This window comes from Pleurodeles waltl, chromosome 8, assembly GCF_031143425.1.
Source record: "Pleurodeles waltl isolate 20211129_DDA chromosome 8, aPleWal1.hap1.20221129, whole genome shotgun sequence".
NCBI lineage: Eukaryota > Metazoa > Chordata > Amphibia > Caudata > Salamandridae > Pleurodeles > Pleurodeles waltl.
The window spans coordinates 145,328,673-145,352,672 of record NC_090447.1 but is presented as its reverse complement, the minus strand read 5'-3'; the positions used below and the strand labels follow the sequence as shown (position 1 = coordinate 145,352,672).

Below are 24,000 nucleotides of genomic sequence, written 5' to 3'. Positions count from 1 at the left end.
TAGGTGTATATATCTGGCCAAAGGTAGTGCACCGTTTCCAAGCATATATTTACGTCAAGATAAATCTAAGGGGCAAGATGCCAGAATGTACATTTACTTTTATCAAATGTACCTAGAATGAAGCCAGTACTTCAGAAATTCAGGAGTAACCCAGGAATACTACAAGAGCAGGTCGAAATCATAGCAAGATCCATGGGAACCTGACCCCAAATGTTGTAAGTGACCATATAAACAGACTTTGCTGAACAATATGGGTTCAAAGGATCCCAAAGGTTGGTTGCACTGCTTAGAAGACAACAGAGGAAAGCACCATAAAAAGAGTCACACAGATTTAAATTTGTACAGCAAAATATAAGCCTCATCGGATTGAATTAGTTTACGATAGCTTGAATAAAAAATAAATAAAAAAAAACACAACCAGATATGGTCACAAATGTCACAATTCAAATTTAAAATACTTACTCTGTCCATAGGATGTTCGACAATGTTTCACAGATCTTACCTGGCATATAGATGTTATTCGCAAATTTCATTTATGCAAAGCACTCTGCTTGCAAACTGCTGCCACTGCTGTGCTGACTGGACATGGCGAGATATCTTACCTGGAAGACTGTTCCTGAGCCATCTCATGTACTCAAGCTGTTTTCTAACTCGTCTGCAGTTGACTAGTTTAAGAAGCAAGACAAGTGAGGAAAAGCGTGGAAGAAAAAAGGAAAAAAAAGCTTGTGGGGAGAAGAGTGAAGTATCTGATTGAACACATGAAAGTACTGAATAGAAGGATTTTCATTGGAAGTGTTACAAAGCTAAACAAGACGTCTGGGTACACACGCTGGAACATACGATACATTTTGACAGATGACCAGTCTGCTTCACTCATCTGCAACGCCACAGGAACTCCTTGATGGGAATAGCAATGAATTTCAGATTAAACATATTAGAAATCCACAGTAAAGAAAATGAACATAACATTCAAAAAGTACAAAACTAAATATTTTAAGATTTTCAAAATACTGACTTAAGGTTACTATAAGATTGTTCAAGAAGAATTCTAGAACTTCCGCACACTTGAGCTCATCCACGCTTGTATCACGTACCTGTGGCATGCAATGTTGTCAAGGAGTCAAGAAGCTTACCTGTACACAAGCCAGAGAAAGCCCTTCTCTTAAAATCTCTTAAGTCCTCCAACACAACGGTCAAAACAGAATGACGTCTGTTACTGGCTTATAAAGTTATTTAACGCAGCCCCCAGCCAATGATACGACCTCCCTTATCACAAAGCACTTCTACCAGCACCTTATAATCTAATTACCAGAAAGCGACACCAGCAGTTAAACGTGCAGCGTCAATACCCATTCAAAAAGCCTGGACCTACATTTCATAATACACTCGCCTTATCTCTGCCTCAGTGTACATTATCTAGGTCACAAAGGCTAAAATATTTGCACCCACAAATTGAGTTGCCCCATCACATGACACAAGGGGAGGTACCAACTTAATCATGTGGGCCTACTGAAACACGCAGTGGTCCACCTCATGATTTGAACGTATAACCTGTGGGTGTACTAGATAGGATGCTGTATTTAAGGTAATGAGGCTGCATTGCATTAGAAAGATTACTGCATAATGAAATACTAACGTCCTATACGCACCGTTAAAAAAAAAAAAAATCTAAAACTGTCAAACGTACCTCAGCACAACCTGCAACGAAGTTTAAATGGCCGCTTCAAATGTTTATCTAAAAGCCATGCACCTATGTCAAGCCACCATAGTGGTAGCAAACCAAGTTAAGCAAAGTTTATACCAATTAATGTTAACACCTTACGAGCCTACAGGATATTGAAAAGCTGGCAACCCGAAATGGCCAAAATCCCACTTTGGGAACTTCTTTGCCGTTGTATGACGGATGGGTACACTACATTTCAGCCTTAAATGGTGGCCTTTTCGAAGACAAAATGCCAATTACAACAATGGACCTCCCACTGTTGTCAAGATGGCCACGCCCCAAAGGCTCACAGTAGAAGTAACCCAATCCTTTTGGAAGCAATCCAACCAATACTAAAATATGCACCGACATCACGAAAATACAGCAATACAAACCAGTGTTCTGCCTAGAAGCCTCGGCAACCACAATCATTTTGACAGCTCGTGCCGTATGCCCTGGCACAGCACACACCCATCTATATAAAGATAACAAAAGAATATTATGGAAAATCTTTTAGCTACCACTGTGCTAAACGTCCACGGGAAACCAAGGATAACTAAGTGGGATTAAACAAGTCATGTTTCAAACGGTCAACCATGCAGAACCTACTCTACAAAGAAATAAATGCTACCTGATTTATAAAAACAAACTGGTCATGAACTAGTCTAGGGCTACAGGTAAAAATAGAGTCCCTCGGTCTAGCGTATCACATGAAAACAAGATTTGAGGACTGCGGTTTGCTTTCAAGAACAGGTAGTCGAGATTAGACAGCAAACCAATCGGATTTCAAGTTGAATCACATACATGAATAAGCACATTCCATTAAAACACAACAGCCATAAAGCTGTTACCCAAGAAACAATTCCACAAATTAACACATACGCTGCAAGTAAATGGCAACTCACGTGGCTCCATGCTGAAAGCTTTGGAGCTCCCTTAGTTATACCGACATAAAATATATGCATAAGCAGTAGAGGTCTCGAGTCCTACAGATATAAATACATAATTAACAAGGGAAAAGAAATTGGCGAAATACGAGAGCCAATATTTTTTAAGGCCGGATGAAGAACGTGGAGTCTTAAGGATTCCGACTATGCGTGTGCAAGGCCGTCTAGCACTCGCTAAGTGCCATTAGCAAAATGCTTCACGTTTAGATTGTAATAAGGATGAGAGATAGTTTGCATGGCACAACACCTGTTCTACCTGGAGGCAACTATTGAATGAAAAAAACGTCACCTGGTGAAGTGGGACTCGCAGGTGGATATATCCACTTATCGATATGGGGGACATCGATGACTGGGTGCGAGGGTCGTGCAAGAGCAAGACGACACTAAAAGCTAAAAACCAGAGTGCTATTTCTGCAAAGTCAAGGAAAACATGAGAAAACAGGGGCACCTGAAACCGTTTGAGCAGGTCGTTTAAAATTAACATCGGGAATAATGTAATAGCTTTTTTTTACATAAGGCATTCCAAATTATGTACCTAAACGTTTTAAGAATCTGTGACACCAATGCTGTTAAAGTAGCTGTAGAAGCTAGGGCCTGGGCGCGCATCTATTAAAAGAAACGGACCAACGGTCCAACCATTACAGCTTCTGGAAATAGCGTCCATTTTACAAGCAGAAAAGGGGTTTATACGTTCGTAAGAAAACTGTTAAAAAAAATAAATAAAAACATACCAGCCAAAATGCCAACACGCCAAGCTGAAGATTGAGAGGGTGTGGCCACTCCCCCACCAACCAACCTCTCACATTCCATCCAATCCTATGGCACAACATATTTCCTTGCAACTCACAGACACACACTCGCCCCGCACACAACCGCTTTTAGCCCGTTTGTCCCCACTGTAATACCTCAGTGTCTCCTTCTAGCCTAAAGGTATCCCATTACCCCCCGCTACGGGGCCCAAGGACCCGCAAATATTTCTAGATATCCTTGCTCCCGTGTCAAGGTAGGAACAGCACTCCACCTATGTCCGAAAGCAGCATCCACCCTCCCTCCTCATAAGACCCTGTCCCAGGTTGGCCGCCACCTTCTTTTCCCTCGGAGGTTGCCGGGCTCCCTTCGTCCACGGACCACTCGGACAAGAATCGCGCCACACAATATGGCCGCCCCTCCAACTAAACAGAGCGCAACTGTCCCCACCCGAAGCCGGCCCGTAATTGGCTCGCTGAGACCTTCTGTGGCGTGTGCACGGGACTTGTAGTCCGCCTGCCTGCCCAGTCATAGCACTAAAGACGGCGCATTGACGTGCCGAACCTACATTCCCCAGAAGCCAACGTTTTCCCCACGTCCCCTGTTCTGAATCCAACCCTGCCCCTCCCGCCCAGAGGAATGATGTCATTGTTAGAAAGCGGAGAGCTCTGCATTCATTGTGCGTCCGCTTCTCTGCACAGGGCCAGCGTCGCGAGGGAGGTCAGGCAGAGCAACAACACAGGCGGACAGCACGGGGGAGCAGGAGAGCAGCAACACATGGCAATAGCTGCATCCAAAGAAGGGCAGGCACACAATCAAACCTCGAAGCAGCATCACAAGACGGAGAGCAATCACAGCAGCCCGACCACAGAGCAGCAGCTTCGAGAGGAGGACGGGTGCACCACACGAGAAGCTGTTGTTACAGCATCACAACCACCACTCATGTGCGGCTGATCGGCTCGGGAATCCGCTCTGTATCTACCGGGGAGACCCCCGCAGCAGGTAAGCTGAGCGCCGAGCTGTGATTCCTTCGAAGCTGCAGCACCGACATCACCAATGCAACTTGTGTCTGGCGGCTTTTCTCTCCCTCTGGTAGATGCACAGACAAAATTTGGGATTGCATATGGAAATGAGGCGCAGTTCCCCGCCAAGTAACGGCGCACGTCACCTTCAGATGGATGTTCTTACGGGAATTACACTAAATCACATTGTTCGATTATTTTTCTGTTTCCCCTAAGGTGCATTTTACCCTGACACTTGTAGGTGTGCTCCCAGATTCTGCATTTGTTAAGCCGCAGTGCTATTCATTTCGCTGTATTGACAATATATATGGTGGTGCTGTCCTCGCTGTATTGAAGAATTTAGCTTTTTCTTTGTAGCTTGTTTGCTTACCATTTAATACACCAAAACGAAGCTCTTGTGAACGAGCAGCATCACACTCGCTTGGTTGGAAGTGAGTACCAACATGTTGCGCTATAGCAATATTATGTAAAGATTTGATAGTGTTTAATGGGCATGGAGATTGGTGAGCTTTCCTGAGGAGGAGACCCTTTCCGTGAGCTGGGAGAACCCCGCAGTGGTGTTTCCTGCTTCAAAGGCTTACCTGAAGAGTGATGCTCTCATTTCTTTTAGGAACAGAAGGTGGTTCTGTTGGATCTTAAGCTTGGGCAGCGGTGGAAAATCAGATATTCAAGAGCTTTGTGCAAAGAATTATGAGGATTCTGCCCCTTACTTTTTTATTTTTTATTTTTATAATTTACCTTGGTTTTGGAGAAAATTGTGGATAGGTCCTAGTTCTTTCGTACAAGTAATGAGATGGGCAGATGTTTGTTGTAAAGCTGTTACCTTGTAGGTCCTAAGAGTAATGCATAGGAACTTGAATTCTGTTCTGCATTACATTGAATGCAGTGCAGAGCTATCAGATTAGATGTCATTTAGTTGAACTTTATCTAATGATGCACAGCCTGACTGCAGTGGTTTGGATTCTTTGTGATTTTAGGGATCACTCCTTGGTAGACGTGAATCCATTACTCGTGTAGTATAGAATAGGGAGAATGAATCTGATATTTTAGTGTTGCTGAACGCAATAATGACCTGCGTGATGAAAGAGTTGTGAGTGAAATATTTTTCTCGGGTTTCTCTAGCTGCAGCCCTGATCGTCTCTCATTCAAAGCCTGGGGACATATGAAGGATAGAGCTGAGTTGCTGCCATCCCTTTTCGACAGGATGGCAGCTTAAGGGACAGTCAGACACGAGTGAATGTGTGCCTGGCAATCTTAAGATGATAGCAGAGAAGGCTGAATCTTTTATTTTTCTAGGACCCTGTCTCACTGGAGTTTATCCTGAACTACTTGCATTAGTGGCTGATTACTTGGGCACGAGACCAGAATAAGGGGGAATAAAGGCAAACCATAATTTTTTTTATAGTGGAATGGTCAAAGTCGGTTCGTATTTCCTCGCTCCTATTATAGAAGAACAACATGATCCTTTCGAAGGCAGTTCTAATTAACCCATTTAGTTTCCGAAGCCACTAAGCAAGTGTTTTCAGAGCTCTTTCCTAAAGGTATAAAGTGATTTCCCCCTTTCACAAATTATTACGAATTATGACTAACGATTATGGAAGCTATTGATATGTGCTTGTGTACATTTGTTGGTGTTAGCTATCCATAATGTGATGATCTGTTCTTTTCAGGTCAAACAATGAGCAGAATTCTGCTAGATGAATTGAGGCCTTGCCTGCAATTGCACCATTAAGTTGATCTCTAAATTGTGTCCTAATTCATGAAGCTTTCAGACAAAATTCTGGAATAGAAAATGTGCATGCGGACACATTTCATCTTACTCTTCAAAGCTACTTTTTTCAGGAGTAACGTTGGAAACATGTGACTGAGTGTGTGGAAGCATACTTCATTCAAAGTCCATTAAAAGCAGCTTACCTCCAACATAGTTCCTAAATGATTGTAAGTGTATTTCTCTGTTTTCACTTTCACAAGCTGTACTAACTTCCCACTCATCCCCCAACCAGCAGTTACCATTGCACATATGGACCCTGTTAATGGGTCATTACAGTAGTATTTGTAATGTCCATGACACTTGGGGCCGCAGGGCATTGCTAAAGAAACAGGTGTGCCTCACACCTCCGTAATTACAGCAGTATACATTGTCAGTGTCATACAGTGACAGTCATCGTCCTTTTATAGGCTCTTATTCCTTGGCATCCTGTTAACTGCAAGATTTTTTTTTTTTAAATTCCTATTAAATTTACTGACAATGTAGCAATAGAGATTAAAAGCCAATACCCCAGGAATTGAATAGTTTTATTCAGGTTCACCTTGTACACTTCTGGTAACGGGTGTGTCTGAATCCCACATTCCCTTCAACACTCCACGTTTCTAGTGCAGACATTCCCAATTAAGGTCAATGAACTGTATCTGGGCGCTCCCAACATTTAGTTACCACTTCGCCTTATGGGCCAATATGTGGAGTCTCAGTGGACTCGAAATTTGAATCCTCCCTAGATCCATGAGTAAATCCAGTAAATTTGATCAGGCATTGGTTGTCTGTCTGGGTTCCCGTTTAAAATCCTGCTTTCCTACAGGGCTTTTTGCACTGTGATCCATCAGACATAGGGGACATGTTCACTGGTCATCCTTTTGATCAGCAACACATCCAATGCTCGAAGTCATTTATTTATGGGACTGGTTATCTGGGTTAAGCCTCAGCAAGCATATCTTGGGACCAGACAAGTCCCATAATCCTTGTGTAAAAAAAATCAGCCTTGTTATGTCCACATCTGGCACAGTTCGTTTCAATGAGAGGGTGTATACCCTTAAGCTAATGTTGCCGCCATACTGGTTGTAAAATCATGTTGCGTTTAAATGTCCTGGCACTCCATGTAAATGTAAAGCAAGTTGCTTACTTGGGTTTTGGGAAATTGTTCTTTATTTTTGTATTGAGATTCTCACAAGTTCTTATTTGTTTTTCTCAATCACTAACTGAAGAAACATTTAAAATAGTTTGATTTCTTTTTTTCTCCATAAAATTCTGGGATCAAGCGTTTGAAAAAATTGTTGGCTGTATTGCACTTTAATGCTTTGATCCATTTGCGTTAAAAAGCGTGTCCAGTTTGCTATGCTATTCTGTCACCCCTGCTCTTTTCAGTTTTTAAAATGTTTTGATTTAAAAAATAAAATCCAAGGTGAAAATTGACATTGATTGAAATTGATTCTCCTTTTTTGTGTTCAACTTGTTAATCCATTTTGGGTTGGAGACTAAGTCAGTTGGTTCATACTGTGTATTTCATATACATATAGTGTCCCTCAACTGGCCACCCGCCGCTCACACTCTGATGCAGGATCTATTACTTGTCTAAATAAAAAAAGCGCCAAGACGTGGTCATTGTTGGCCGAGTCATAACACTTTATCTATAACACCATCCTGTTTCTTCTCCTTCCTTCCACTCGGCCCTGTTACTTTTCTCCCTCCCGACCGAAGGGGAAAAAAGCGCTATGAAGCAGCCAGTGCTGGCCGAATCTTAGTGCTTTTTTCACCTCCCGTTTAATTGTATTCCCTTCCCCATTTAGGGGTTCGGCATTTGAAAAATGCGAATGCAGGAAGACGTCTGTTGACGCTTGCAAGTAGGCCTTTGGAAGAATCCACAAAGGGATTCCTGCTTCATTGATGTTAAAGCAGCAGGGATTCTGCAAATCTTATGAATGCCACGTTTGAGCCGCCGCAGATCAAACCAAGAATGGTGCATGTGGCCCCTTGCAACTCTGTACCCTGCACAGCAGTGGTATGTTTTCGTGCACAGTACTACGTTATCTCTGCATAATCAAGTCCCAATCTGCCTTGCAATTCTTCTTCTGCCGGTGTCAGTTTAATGCTGATTGTTATTCATGACAAAACAAAACGTTTTATTTCACCAGAAGTAATACTCGATGGAACCCAAGCCTGCCCATAAATATGATTGAAAAATGTGAATGCACGACGAAATGCAAACCCTATCGCAAGGCGAGCAGTTCACGGTTTTATATGGCACCCAAACTATAACGCCTGCTCTAATTGAACTTACAAATTCTGTTTAGTCAATGGGAAGGCCAATTTTTTTTTTAAAGTTACATTAATGTTTAAAAAGAGTTTGATTGAGTTTGTGAAAAATACGGAAATAAACGGAAACCTCCAAACTACGTGTCATGTTAGCAGTGGGGGCTGCCTCTTGTAATAAATACACTGGATGGCTGCGTCGTAGGCAAAACAGACCTCTGCAGCTCTGACGGATAGGAGGGCCCCGTTCACTGTAATGCCTAAGAATATAACAAGTATAATATGTGTGTAACAAAGGTTACAGGAACGTTATAGTTAGGTTCTGAATTGACAAAACCATAGAAATTCAGCAGTTATAGTTATAGTTCTTTAAAGTGACTATAACTGGTGCCCCAGGGTAACTATAACTCGTGCCCTCGCCATGCAGAGTTTTCTTATCAATAATTTTATTGCAGATGTTGCAGTGATAATATTAAAGATCCCATAGAAGATGTCATCAAGGATAGAATATATGGAGTAATAATCTGTGCTTGACGAAGGCACAAGTTATATATATATATATATATATATATATATATATATATATATATATATATATATATATATATATTTTTTTTTTTCTTCCATACTTGAGGATATTCTCGAATGTTTGTGAATATCGTGGGTGGTGGGGGGAAAACATTTTAAACCCAGAATTTGACCCTCAAACACCTCCATATCACATCCTGGGGTCAGGGTAACACCACTCTGACCCTTTCTGTCACTTTTAATTTCATTTTTCAGTCCCGTTACTCAAAATGGTGGCCGCATCTTTCTGGTGAGATTGCGGCAACCAATCATCCCGATGCCAAGATTAGAACTTGGTTCCCAGTTGTAAAGTCGTCAGCTCTGGCCGTAACACCCCATCCCCAGTTTCTGAGCTTTGGATCTATCACATGCACTCTTTACTTTCTGCAAGTTCCCTATTATTTTGTATTGCCTCATAGGTGAAAGTAAAAAAAAAAAAACACAAAATATAAAACACTGATACACAGCACACTGCTGTGCCGTAGTGCTTTTGAGGTCGCAGTCTGGTTTGCTGAAGACATCTTGAGGACTTACAGAAAGATGACCTAAGAGTGCATTCCTCTGGTTGATTACTATTGGATTTGTGGCTTGTAACTCGCACTTTCTGGCTTTCCATTTGCTAGCTTTATTTACTTTATTTAGGCTCTCCAGGTTCACTTAATCTCTCCCATTGCCTAAATCGTGTTTCTGGTATTCGTCCACAAACTTGCTTTCTGTTAACAGGCCTTTGAATCTTGTTCTTTCTTATCTCTTCACATTTGCTGTACTTTCAAAGGCGGAGGACAAATGTCAGGTGCTGTCTTCCAAGGGCACTTGTGTAGTTTTATTTCTCTGACTTCATGGTGAGAGGATTTAGGTGACAATCTTTTCTAGCACACAACAACACTTAAAGGAACTGTGTAAGTATTTTGGGATATTTCGAAATTATAAATGCACAAACAAAGCACATTTTTTGTTATTTCTGAAGTGTTGGAAAAAATTACTTTAATATGATCAAAACAAGTTATTAAGATAGGTAATGCAATTTCCACACATTTTCGTCTGTGCACTGTATAGTTTTCCTTCTACTCTGCACAACCCCACTCTATGCCACTGCACTGTATGCAAGTACACTCAATGCCAATGCACTTTATTCTGCAACACTGAAATCCTTGCCTCTGGACTGTATGCCAATCTACTGCATGCCACTCTAATCTACTGTGCACCACTGCACTCAATGCCTCAGTACTCCTCACCACTTTACTCTACGTCATTACACTGCACAACTGCACCATACCCTGCACTACTCCACTCTATGCCACTTCACTCAACACCACTTTAATCTTAACTACTGCACGCCACTGCACTCTACTTGCATCACTGTACTCTACGCCACTCCTCTCTACACCACTGCAGCATGACACTCTACTCTGCATTCTCCACCACTGAACTTTCCGCCACTCTAGTCCATTCTATGCCACTGCTCTCTATGGCACTATACTCAACTCTGCATCACTCTTTGCTACTCTACTCTGCAACACTCTACACCACTGCACTCTATGCCACTCGACTCTAATCTGTACTCTATTCCACTACACTCTATCCTACTCTACTCTGAACCAATCCACTCTGCAACTCTGCACCACTGCACTCTACTATGTACCACTCTGTTTGCCGCTGCAGTTTACAATGGTGCGTTGTGCACCGCTAAATTCAGTGCCACTGCACTCTACGCAACTATACTCTGCAACAGTCTGCTCCGGTGCACTCTACACCAGTCCACTCTATGCCACTCCAGTGTATGCCACTCTGACTCCACTTTATGTCACTCCAATACACAACACTGTGCGACTACTCTGTACAGCATTCTACTCCACTCTTCACCATTCCACTCTGCAGGACTTCACGCCACTCTCCTCCATGCCACTAACTTTTAGCTATGCTGAACAGCATCCATGATGGTGAACAATATGGCTAAAACACTTTGGCAAAGCCAATAGCAATTGCATATGCAAGAGCTATTGGCTTTGTCAATACTTGTTTAAAATAACTTTCAGACATGTTGCACAGCAGCTGCTGTACAACGTGGCTGAACTAAAAAAAAAAAAAAAAAACACTTACTCGGCCAGTGTTGACTGGATCATAGATTTGTTTAGTTTCTTTACTTTCAGCTATGTTGCACAACAGCCATGCTGCTGTGCAATACAGGTAAAATACATTGACAAACCCAATAAACCTTTCATAAGCCAGACCTTTTGGCTTTGCTAATGCTTGTTTACCTTGTACTTGTTTTGCATTGTCTTAGATAGCAAAAAATAGTAAGCCTTCGTGGTTATTATTAATGTGCTGCAGCTCAATTTAGGAAGAGAATGGTTACAGCTGGTATTAAAAGCAAGTGTTTTATCCCTGAAGAAGCTCTTTTGTTTGATATGAGTAGTCACTACTGAGAAGGCCTAGATAGGTCTGTTGGTCGCTTTCTGGTGGTAGGATCCCTATACGTTGTTGTGCCACAAACATATTTCTGCTCTTAGTTATCTCTTTTTCACCTTTTATTCATATGTCATTATTTACTTCATTGTTTGTTTTATGTAAGCAACAAGACTGTTTTAATGACTTTTTTGGATTTCCAAATCTTTTAAATATACTTGAAGAAGCCAGACTTGTTTGATTGTTATGGGTTAAACAGCCTTTAAAATTGATAACTTTGTTCTGGATCTCCATTAAAACTCTAGTTTGATATTGTTATCTGTGCCTATGGACTGTTGCGGATAGAAAGTGATCTAATAGAGATGTTTGCTTAGTTTTCGTTTTTGCCAACAAATCCATAACCCCATGGTAGCAGGCTATGGGAGTACAGGCAGCACAGACAGAACATGAATAGTCACTGCACAGTGTTCGTAACGTAGCTCTTGGGCATATATCAATGTATTGCATTATACCTTATATACATTAATTTGAAAGCCCTGCCACAACACAAAATACTGACCCACACCAGATCTACTGCTAAGCAACTCTTGCTACACAATTACCCTGAGAGAAGGTGGCCATCCCTCAGCATGTGTGATTTGTGTGGAGACTCAGTACACATTATATGGCCACCTTAGGCTTTCTCCTTTGAGCTCTGTCAATAACTGGCTAGAAATCAAAGACCTCATTCAAGGAGACGGCGCTACCACTACGGAATTCTACATATTTATGATCTCTTGGAGGTTGCTCGTCTCCTTTGTGAAAGCCTACGTAAATACTCTCTACTTCGTTCTTACCATTTAACAAATTGCGATGCTGAAGGAAGTATAATCATCATCTCATCCCAGCAAAACGCCTAATTCAATTCATAAAGTAGCCTTGTCTTTTTTTCTCCCCACTTTACTGTTTACGTCTCCTCCGCCCCTCCTCCAGCGTGAAATGATAGCAGTACCATTCCAGTCTCTGGGAAAACAACCTCACCTTGTGCACAAGGCCAGACCAAGGGCATCCCAAAATGGATCATACAGGACTCCATTACTCAGGTTCACTTACACACACAGTGCATGCATCATACAGACCATGTACACAAACATGTACAACATAAGCTTGCTTGGGATGTTAGTGCGAGGATCCAGGTTGGAGCACAGAGCAGAGCTTTACACGAGTGGCTTAGGTGGCTTCTGTCTCGTGTCACAGATAAAGGTGTGGTCACAACCATGGATTCACAAACCCGGTACACTTCCACCATAGGAGAAAGTATTTTATTGGAAAACATGGTGAACTGATGCTTCCAACAAGAGAGCGTGCTGCATATCTCCTCTTGCTGTGTTTCTGATTGGCAAACCCAGATGAAGGAAGCATACATTTCTAGTTAATACATAGAAACCAAAGAAAAGTGTCTATAGCAGAAGAGAAGTTGTCTTTGGAATATTGTGGTTCAGTAGCAAACACTATGGTCTGCCTCTAGTTTTATATAAGGCAGGGATAAAAACTTACTCAATGAGTCAATATATCTTTAACAGTCATCAAAAAGTATGTCTAATAGTGTAAACCATAGGCATTTAAGACCAAATTGGGGCAGACTCAGGAAGTACTTTAATGGTACTGTCTAGGGATAACATTGAGATTCTGTGAGAATGGGAGTCTTTGATGCAGGGGAGGACAGCTGCCAACATGGAAGTGTCTGGTGGTCGCCTTTCCGTGTAAATTGTACTACATTGTGAGATTTTAGTGCCCCAGTAACCTGCATCAAGGAGAATATAAATAGCGTGAAGGCAAGTTATTGTGCTACATTTTTAAATTTTGGTGTAATCGGACCTCTTGCACAAAGGAGAATATTACTTGTGTGTAGTGGAAAATCTTAAATTGAAGATTGATTGCAGCATGAAAATATTCCAGACTGGCACGGATATAATGTGATCCGCTTCAATGCATAGATGCTGTAATTTCATAACTTTGTGTTCCATCTAGTTGTCCGTCAAACATCGGTCTCGCATTGGGGAGCGTTTTCTTAGTTTCACAATTAAAACTTCACTGAACAGATGAGTAATGGCTAGGAGACGTGATATAGTGGCTAAGTTGTAGAGTTTGGAAATCAAAGGACTGGGTTCCAATTTATCACTGGAAAGATGTGTAGGTTCTTGGCAAATTACATTGTTGTTGCTTCAAATTGCAAATACCTGTGTTAGCTGACAAGATGGCTCATTAATTTAACCACATGCTATTGTATTACCTGCAGGCCTAGAGTTTGGATGCTGACATCATCGACTAGGTATTTCATAATTGTGATGTTGAAGGATGAAGATCATTAAGTTGGCTGTTAGAGCAGTCATTAGAAATGGCAAAAACAGCAATATAAAGTTATTACTGAGTGGCATAAAACTGTTACGTAAAGTGCAACCATACTATTGCTGTCTCGTACCGTGCCAAGTATATGTACCCTACACACACTCTGGTCTCTGTTACCCTGTCTCCGTTGTACCCAGTACTAGTCGCATCTTGCGGCAAGTAGAAGGGGCGGGGCGAAATGCAGGGGAATACAAATTAAATTAGAGGGGGGGGGGAACAACACTTATCTCCATCGCCGCTCCGTCCGCACCTCTGCTGCGGGCACAGGCTCCCAGCCTGCCCTGCGGCCAAACCTGACGCTGCTCAAAGCAGTGTCAGGATTGACTGGGAGCGCCCAGCCAGGGCACTCCCAGACAGACTGGGGAACTGTGCATGCCCTCTCCCGCCTGGCAACTGTGTTGCTGGGCTTTAGAGAGCCTACTGCGCATGTGTGTTTGGACGGCTCGAGACGGCTGGCCAAACATACATGCGCACTAAGGGGTAGTGCTGTGCACTCCCCCCTCAGTGCTCGTCACAGCCTGTGGCCCGCCCCTTTTACCCAAAAAGCAATAATAAACACAGTTTATCATCTTTTGGTAAAAGACTTGCAGCTGCCACTGCTGGCGGGGGGCAACGCTCCTCCACCCTAATGGAGGAGCTGCCCCTGCCCTGGGCACACCATTTCCCTCTCTACACAGCACTTCATCTTTTAGAGTCTCCTCCTGTAAGAAGTGTTATTGGTAAAGTTGCTGTTCTGCAGAGCTAACTCTGGACTATATCAAATATCTAAAATAAAAACACAGAAGTTTGGTGAGACACTGTGAGAGGGACAGGAGGGAGCGAAGGAGGGTCAGACATGTAGATGGGAAGGGGTAGAGAAGTGTGGCTCAATGTTTAGAGCGGCAGACCCTGAAGCAGAGATCTGGCTCAAGACCAGGGTTCAAGTCCCGCTTCGGCAGGTCTTGGGCTCAATTCCCCTTGACCAGATAATTCTCGCCTCGGTGCCTAATCTAATTCATGGGTCCCACTCTGCAACTCTGGGCAATAGCTTGCTTAATCTCCACAACGGCCCCAACAGCGCTTGGATGCCTGGCTTCACCCTGGGGGTGCTCAGGAGTGGGCGCCTCACAAGGAAAAGCCAGGAGGGGTTCCATAGCGGTATGAGTACAGCGCCTTGAGACCCTAACGGGTGAGTAGTGCGCTATACAAGTGCTAATTTACATTTTTTTTTTTTTTTGTTATTATTTTTTTATTTTATTTTTTTACATGGCTCACTGTGCCTGTCATCTGATGAGCACAGAACAGTTAATGCCCAAGTCTTAAGCATATCTCCTGTGGTACACTGTTTGCAGACACATGTATCATTGGTAGGCAGCCCAGAGTGTTTCATAATTTTTATGGAGATTTAAAATACTTGACTACTGGTCTATGTAACCTCATCTGGATTACAGCAGGACTAGGCACACATTTATGTCTGCTACTTGAACACCTTTTAGTCCAGTTGTAAGGACAGACGCTTACCTTCTTTGCCCATCTTGATAAAAGAAACATACTGCACCTTTAGATAATATGTAGATGGCTTTAATTTTACATTCATTACTGAGTACAAGTATCCAGTTGAAGACGTTTTATTGTGTGATTATTTAAAATCTTTACAATCAAAGGAAATCATTCTCAGTAACAAACATATATGATGATTCATGATTGCAGCTGAGCTAACCTAAATCAAGGCAACAGTCACCATTTAAAATTACGACATAAGTTAGTAATTTTAAAATTAGAAAGTAAAAAAGCTCAGCAGTGCAAATATTTACAAACAAAGAAATCATTACCAAAGAAAAAACATACAGAGTATTTAAAAAAAAAAAAATTGCTTTACTCGTGGTGGAAACTGGATGCGTGGGGGTGTATTGCTTAATCTGTTTATCCGCAAGACATGACTCTTTATCCCAGGTTTGTTTCAGGACCACATTGTATGATTCTTGTGGGTAGAGGGCAGGCTATCAGTACAGATGAGTATGGAGCCTCTAGGTAGGAGATAACTTCTTAATTGCATGTTGGGCCCTCCCTTACATCATCAGTGGTGTAATTGTTCCAGTCAGAACACCTTTCTCACTCTAAGTGTGAGTAAATACCAGGCTAGCCCTAGCACACATGTTCCATCATTTCTTTATAGATGTACTGACGAAAGCAGGCTCTGGTCTAGCAGTAGCCTGAGCAGGGTGGGCTTTAGTGTTGGTGGTGCACAGTGCAGCAATCCTTTTTTTATTTTTTATTTTTATTTTTTAGGTGCCCCGCACTCCTGTCCCAATTACCTCCTCCACGGATTCCCTCACTACCACTCTCTAACAGTGCCCCTCATCTCTCCATAAGCCCTCTCTCACATGTATTTCATTTGTTTTATAGCTTTACTCATACCAGCGTAGGGTGTCAGAGCACTTTACATCATGGACACATTATACAGAGACAAAGAATCATGGGTGTAAATCGGTTTATACGGAATGTTACATAGGACAATGAGGATTACAAGGTGCAGTAATCAAATGTCATCCACTAATCAGCATATTTTAAGAGTTTTTGTTTGCTGAAGAAGCACTACCTCATGATCTAAAACGTACCACATTAGCTGGGGGGTTGGCTTTACTAATGGGAATGTATTTCTACCTGAACATCCCCTTTTTAGCAACCTTAGAATAATGAAAGACTGGGAAAAAGCATAACTTCGGATTGTAACTTCTGAATTCCAAGTAACAAAAGGATTTATGTGACAAAAGTGGTAAGCCACTGAGCTACCCACATAAAATACAGTTCTGTGACCTGCGTGGTACACTTTCTTTGCAGCAGCCATATTAACCCTCTGTGCTACTTTATGATGAGTAAAACAACAAAACTGTGATCTCTCGCCGGCAGGAACATTAATCACCATCGTTATCTTGACATTTTTTTATTGTTGCCATGAAAACTGCTCGACATACAAGGAACTCTGCAGCAGGTGCTTTGAAACATGTTATTTCTAAACACAGGGCTCCCGACCCCCATGGTAAGCGCCAGGTGCAGCTGCACCGGTCGCACTGCCCTAAAGCCAACCATGAGCGTGGCACTAGGCACTAACTAAAGGACGAGCCAGATCACTGCCCTCTGCCCGTACCTCCTTTATGCAGATTTGTGACAGTAAAATAAAAAGTCAGCTCCCTGCAAATTGAAGGAGTGTTGTTGCAGTACAGTGCGAACATGAATATAATAAAACAAATTGCTCAACTAAAACGAAATCTTGGGACTTGATTTGTGAGACGAAAGGCAGGAATGACATTTTCGCTGCCAGCCCGCCCCATGGTCCTCAGACTGCGAAAACGAATGCTTTGTTTGTCCTCAGAATGTGTAAAGGGCCAAGGGATGCTGCAGAGACTTTATGTAACTGCTTGTCTTGGAAGCGGTCAATAGTTTCCACCTCCTTTGCTGTTTTGACTCGAACTCCTGGCAGCTTGAAGAGTTCGCCATCTGCGGGGACTCTGGGCAGCAGCCCGCGGATTGCCTGCGGGGCACCCTGTTTACAGACGGGGGGAAACAGTCCGAATCATGCCGGCTTACCTCTGACGCATCTACGCGCGTGTTTTTTGTACTTAAGAGTCCCGGCTGTGAGCAGTTGTTGCCTTCGGGGGCAACTCCTTAAAGTAAGTGAGGCTGGTTGAATAAATGCGCGCCTAAAAAGAGCACAATGCATTTCCTTCCTCTTCAGCGCCCTGTTAAGGGAACGCGGCTCTCCGCCTGCCGCCTTTGTTTTCCAGGCCTTTCTTGTTCTGAAAACCGTGTTTTTCTGGCTTTTCCATTCGGTATGCAGGCCTTTCTGTTCCAGTGGGAGAAACACAATGAGGCTCTGATGAGCGCGGCCCTCGCTGGAAGCAAGCCCCCTCTGCCGCACAAACAGTTTTCTTTTAAAGGAGACTACGAGCGCTGGCAGAGGTAAAGTAAAAAAAAAAAAAAAAAACACATCCCCCATATTCCTCCCCCCCCCCCCCCCCCCCTGCTGTTCCAGCACTCGACCATAACTTTTCCATACCAGGCCTACCTCAGGGTTGCCTTTGTAGTAATGTGTAGCGTTGCCAATGAACAGACTACGCAGTTTCTTTTGGTGGGAGGAGAGTCACAGGTCTGTTTTGAGGAAAGGGCGTGCCTTGCCTCCCTCCTTAAATACCCTTAGAGTCCAGACGTGCAACCAGGATATTGCACCTCCAGGTAACACCGTGGCACTTGCTTCACAGGTTGGCCCTGTCACTGTGGCCCCTGAAGATATACTACAACTGAGGCGACATTGGGAAAGGCTAAGGCGGTGGCTGACCTCTCTACAGCGGCGTAACACAAAATGATATGCCCCCCTCCAAACTGTGAAGAGGGCCCCTCAAATCTCCCATATATCACAGATATTCCTTGGTCTTGGGCTGAATGTGGGCCCCCTAAAGGCTTGGGGACCATTGAAGGATTCGCCCCACCCCACCTCCCTGAGCTACAGGGTCCTGAGTTATGCCTCTGCCCCTCTACATCCACGGTAAGGGCGACCTGGCCATATTTCAGCTGTTTTGTGGCACTGCCAGCCTCCAACACCAATTTCATCCCCGTAGGTGAATGTCACATGATGGCGGCCAAAGTACGCTTTGGGATTCTATTAGCTCACCTCTATGTGGCCAATGAGGTGTTACAACTGCATGTTCGGTAATGGGGTGTCATTGATTACACTCTTCTGAAGATGCTGGATTCCAGAAATAGAATCTTAGTTGTGTGTGGGTACCTTCCTCAATCAGTACTGTGCAGTTGGTCATAAGTGTGTATGAGCATGAGTGATAAAGGCAATAGTAAATAAGAACTTGGATGGCCAATTCTTGAGAGAATGTGAAGCAGACTTTGAACGCCTATCATATTTTTTATCTGGAGTTAAAAGCAAGCATTGAAAAAGCCGGGGCAGGGTTTAATGCAGTAACTCAAACAACACTAGCACATTCGAGCACTACGCCTGAGAGACGGGAGAGGATAGAAAGGGCTTTAGTTATAAAGAAGTCTCTCATACAGATCAATGCAAGCACTGGAGTGGCGGGGAAGGATACACCCAAACAGCCAATAACATTAGGTGAGAGATTAATATTCCACTAAGCTCAGCCAAAGACCTAATTGACAAAGTCGACATTGGCTGAAAGATGGCAGGCAAAGAAAGCCAATGGTTGAAAGGAATGGACTCAAAGCCCACTCTATGTATACAGGGAGTGCAGAATTATTAGGCAAGTTGTATTTTTGAGGATTAATTTTATTATTGAACAACAACCATGTTCTCAATGAACCCAAAAAACTCATTAATATCAAAGCTGAATATTTTTGGAAGTAGTTTTTAGTTTGTTTTTAGTTTTAGCTATGTTAGGGGGATATCTGTGTGTGCAGGTGACTATTACTGTGCATAATTATTAGGCAACTTAACAAAAAAAAATATATACCCATTTCAATTATTTATTATTACCAGTGAAACCAATATAACATCTCAACATTCACAAATATACATTTCTGACATTCAAAAACAAAACAAAAACAAATCAGTGACCAATATAGCCACCTTTCTTTGCAAGAACACTCAAAAGCCTGCCATCCATGGATTCTGTCAGTGTTTTGATCTGTTCACCATCAACATTGCGTGCAGCAGCAACCACAGCCTCCCAGACACTGTTCAGAGAGGTGTACTGTTTTCCCTCCTTGTAAATCTCACATTTGATGATGGACCACAGGTTCTCAATGGGGTTCAGATTAGGTGAACAAGGAGGCCATGTCATTAAATTTCCTTCTTTTATACCCTTTCTTGCCAGCCACGCTGTGGAGTACTTGGACGCGTGTGATGGAGCATTGTCCTGCATGAAAACCATGTTTTTCTTGAAGGATGCAGACTTCTTCCTGTACCACTGCTTGAAGAAGGTGTCTTCCAGGAACTGGCAGTAGGACTGGGAGTTGAGCTTGACTCCATCCTCAACCCGAAAAGGCCCCACAAGCTCATCTTTGATGATACCAGCCCAAACCAGTACTCCACCTCCACCTTGCTGGCGTCTGAGTCGGACTGGAGCTCTCTGCCCTTTACCAATCCAGCCACGGGCCCATCCATCTGGCCCATCAAGACTCACTCTCATTTCATCAGTCCATAAAACCTTAGAAAAATCAGTCTTGAGATATTTCTTGGCCCAGTCTTGACGTTTCAGCTTGTGTGTCTTGTTCAGTGGTGGTCGTCTTTCAGCCTTTCTTACCTTGGCCATGTCTCCGAGTATTGCACACCTTGTGCTTTTGGGCACTCCAGTGATGTTGCAGCTCTGAAATATGGCCAAACTGGTGGCAAGTGGCATCGTGGCAGCTGCACGCTTGACTTTTCTCAGTTCATGGGCAGTTACTTTGCGCCTTGGTTTTTCCACACGCTTCTTGCGACCCTGTTGACTATTTTGAATGAAACGCTTGATTGTTCGATGATCACGCTTCAGAAGCTTTGCAATTTTAAGAGTGCTGCATCCCTCTGCAAGATATCTCACTATTTTTGACTTTTCTGAGCCTGTCAAGTCCTTCTTTTGACCCATTTTGCCAAAGGAAAGGAAGTTGCCTAATAATTATGCACACCTGATATAGGGTGTTGATGCATTAGACCACACCCCTTCTCATTACAGAGATGCACATCACCTAATATGCTTAATTGGTAGTAGGCTTTCGAGCCTATACAGCTTGGAGTAAGACAACATGCATAAAGAGGATGATGTGGTCAAAATACTCATTTGCCTAATAATTCTGCACTCCCTGTATTGTTAACAACAGGTGCGTTTGACCTCTGCCCTGTCAAAAACCAGACTTAAAAAGAGGTGTTGCACTTCGAACATAAGTTTTACCTGTAAGTATTGCTTACATGACCTACTCATTTGTGCAGATGAGGCATATTCTGCAGTTAGTAGAATGTTTTTTTCCCGTAACTTGGCAAACATGATATTACATGTCTGACCTCATTGTTGGCAGTTTCTGGATTAATCTTTAGTGACAGACGTGGTCACAAAAAATGTGTACTTTCTTTTTTATACTGAGTACCTTCTATACACAATATTTTCTTAAGATGTACCACCCTCATAACAACAATATTCTGATGATGAGTAAATGAGAATTGGAATGCTCAGTGCTCCATGCATGGAACCGCAGAGGGCCATGAGCCTCGCCATCAGCCTGAGCATTCCTAGGTTCTTGTTTTTGGCAGGAGATCAGAAGTGGCAAGGCCTGAAGTACTTTCTGATTTTCCCTTCTTCCATAAGGTTGTTACACCCAGCAGCTGCCATAACATTTAGACAGTGCTGAGAGAGGAAGGATAAAGCCAGTAGACATGTAGTGTCTTCTTACTTTTTGAGGATGCCATAAGAGAAGGAACCCTTCACCTGTGGCCTGGGGTTCCGGGAAGCCTCAGCAGTTTACATGTCTTACTCCTCCACACTACTTGCGTGACGTCAGTTACTTCTGAAGAAGCTACTGAGTGATGGAGGTCATTTTAGGCCTTGCCTACCAGAGAGTGGAAGCTGTCTGGTTGTGACATACCTGTTGTGAACTTAAAGTGGGCTTACATCCCATTCATTGCTTACCATTGGTTGGCTTTATTGCCAATCTCCTTTTGCTTCCTTCTTATTCAGTGCTTGCCTTCCTCTTCTTGTGTTTTTCCATCCCCTAAGGCATAGCCCCTTTACGTTTTGTTTGATTGGCTGACTAGTTTCCTTCCACTGATCTCTTTTAGGGAACTACTTTCATTCAGCACTCCACAAGATGGCATGTGTTATTTAGCTGCATCACTGTATGTTGTCAACCTCATCTCCCCCAGCATTGTGTTGCTCCCAGCTTGTCTGTAAAAACAGAGAAACTGGGATTTTTGACAAGGTATGTCTGAAGAGCATACATTAAGGATTGTTTTAGTTTTGTCTCCTGCATTCCACATATTGTATGAAACCACAAGATTTGGCACACAGAGGCTTTTATGGCATTGGAGGAAAGGACAACCGTGCACTCATCCAGCCTGTGAGGCAGAAGGTGTGCTTAGCATAACCCTTCTCCTGGAGATCCATAAATCTGTTTCTTGCGCTACTATAGAAGACCAAGTGACTGAATCCTGTGTAAATGAGGCAATGACAAGCATTTCCCTTTACATTCTGACACTCCATTATTCTTTTTAATTGAGATATGTGTTTGCTTTTTTTCCAGTTATTAAGATGTTTTTCCTTATACTTTTTTTGTAACAGTACTTTGCAGAGAAACATTTGCAAAGCCAACAGTAGTCACAATTTAAAGGTGAGGCCTATTGGTTTTGCCGGTGTTGGTTACCCTTAGAACTTCCCACAGAAAGTTTTTTTTTTTTATATTTAAAAAAATAGAACACATTTATTTATTTGAAATTTTTTTTAAAGCGTGGTCTGCATTTTTGACAGTTTTGGAGCTCTTGACACAGTTGCAAAATAATGAATGGGGGTAGTGTTATTGAAGTAGCAAACTCTATTGTGGGCTTTGTTATGCCTGTTGTGAGCATTGCTATGGTAATTGCTCTTCACCGTTGTGAGGGGGTTGGAATACCAACTTCAGTGATGGGCAGTTGTGCCCTTATAACACATGCATGATAGAACAGGCACAGAGCAGCCTTCCAGCCAGACCCGTGGTATCACAATCAGAAGCTGAATGCAAAAGTCCATGGCGTTGGCAGAGAAGTTTAATCATAGCAGAAGGGCAAAGGAAGATCTGCAAAGTTACAGTACACTGTATTGCAACAGGCAAGGTAAAGGCCATACTACATCTGACACTGATATCTATGTGTCATTTCTGTGCGCAAACATACATAGCTTCCAAAAAAGCATATAGCTATTGTGACGTGCATTAACTCGCAGCATGTTGGACTTAGCAGACACAAGAGTCAACCCTTGATGCCTGTCGCAAACACTCCAGCGCTCCCATCTTGTGTTTCATAAGAGAGCAGATGAACACGTTCTGGTTTTGTGAAAGAACATCTTGACCTGTGCAATAGATTTTGGTTTCCTCTTGATTGCCACAAAAGATGCATTTCTATGAAGCACATGTCAGCATTTAAAGTAAATGAAAGAATGTCTTGTTTGAAAAATCTTGCTGTAGCTGACGTGAGTGATTCCAGAGAATAGGCAACTGAGATTGCAGATCAGGGTTGGTTGTGTTCGGTTTACTGCGTTCTCTTCTATATTGCTGTCTTGTCCTTTTAGTGATGCTGCTAAATGTCATGTACTGTATGTGGTGGACACTCTACATGAGTTAGTAAGGCTTTAGATGTGAGCTCATCAGCTATCTTTGAAGTCCACTACCAGATATTGGGTTTGATTAAGTGGAGTCATCCAGTGTTGGGGCACTTGGCCTGGCTGGCTAGAGAAGCGGAAGCTAACAGTTTTGTTGGTTGGTTTGGACATTCAGAAGATTTACAAGTAGGCAAGTCTTTGTGTTTTTGTTTTATTGGTAGAGCATATCACAGTCTAATTGTAATTGTAATAGTATTTATATAGCGCTTACTACCCCTGACGAGGCGTCAAAGCACTTTTCAGCGAGTAGCATGCTACTCCGGAACCCAACAAGAATTAGTGATGGATTAGTATTGGGAAATATGAGTACAGTTTTAGTATTATTATGAGTTAATTTGAGCTGTGGATATGGGAGTTTGTTAGTTAGATTGACTGGAGTAATGGAGGGGTGGAGGAGGAAAGAAATCCAGATGTGTTAATTGGGAGTATATTCCTCATTTACTCATCCCAAAGGCTTGGGATGAGTAAGGGGGTATGGCGGAGGGAAGAGTCTGTGGAAGAGTTAGGAAGATCATAGTAGCAGGGTGAGATAAATTGGTAGGGTTGTTTGGGAGGTCATGGTAGTAGAGTGAGATTTGGTGAGTTAGATGTGTAAGGGGAGGGAAGAGCTTAGGCAGAGTTATTTAGGAGATGAAAGTAGTAGAATGGATTTGGGATGAGTCAGAGTGGGAATGGAGGATAGATTGATAGAGACATGACATATGATGATGGGTAGATAAGTTTGATAAGATGAGAGCAGAGATTCATAGATATCTAGTATAACAACCCACCCAGGAGCCATGCAATGACCCACGAACATGCCAAGCACAGAACAAAATATATATATATATATATATATACACAAACACATACATACGCACATGAATACACACAC

At 42.7% G+C, this 24,000-nt stretch overlaps 1 protein-coding gene across 1 annotated transcript in view; it reads left to right on the top strand.

The window, feature by feature from the left end:
* The first annotated feature begins 3,446 nt into the window (after positions 1–3,446).
* RAB30 (RAB30, member RAS oncogene family) overlaps positions 3,447–24,000 on the top strand; it is a 152,844-nt gene continuing 132,290 nt past the window's right edge. Inside the window, exon 1 of the mRNA XM_069203942.1 lies at positions 3,447–4,398. The gene's annotated coding sequence lies outside the window, so the exon portion shown is untranslated. The remainder of the gene's footprint in view (positions 4,399–24,000) is intronic.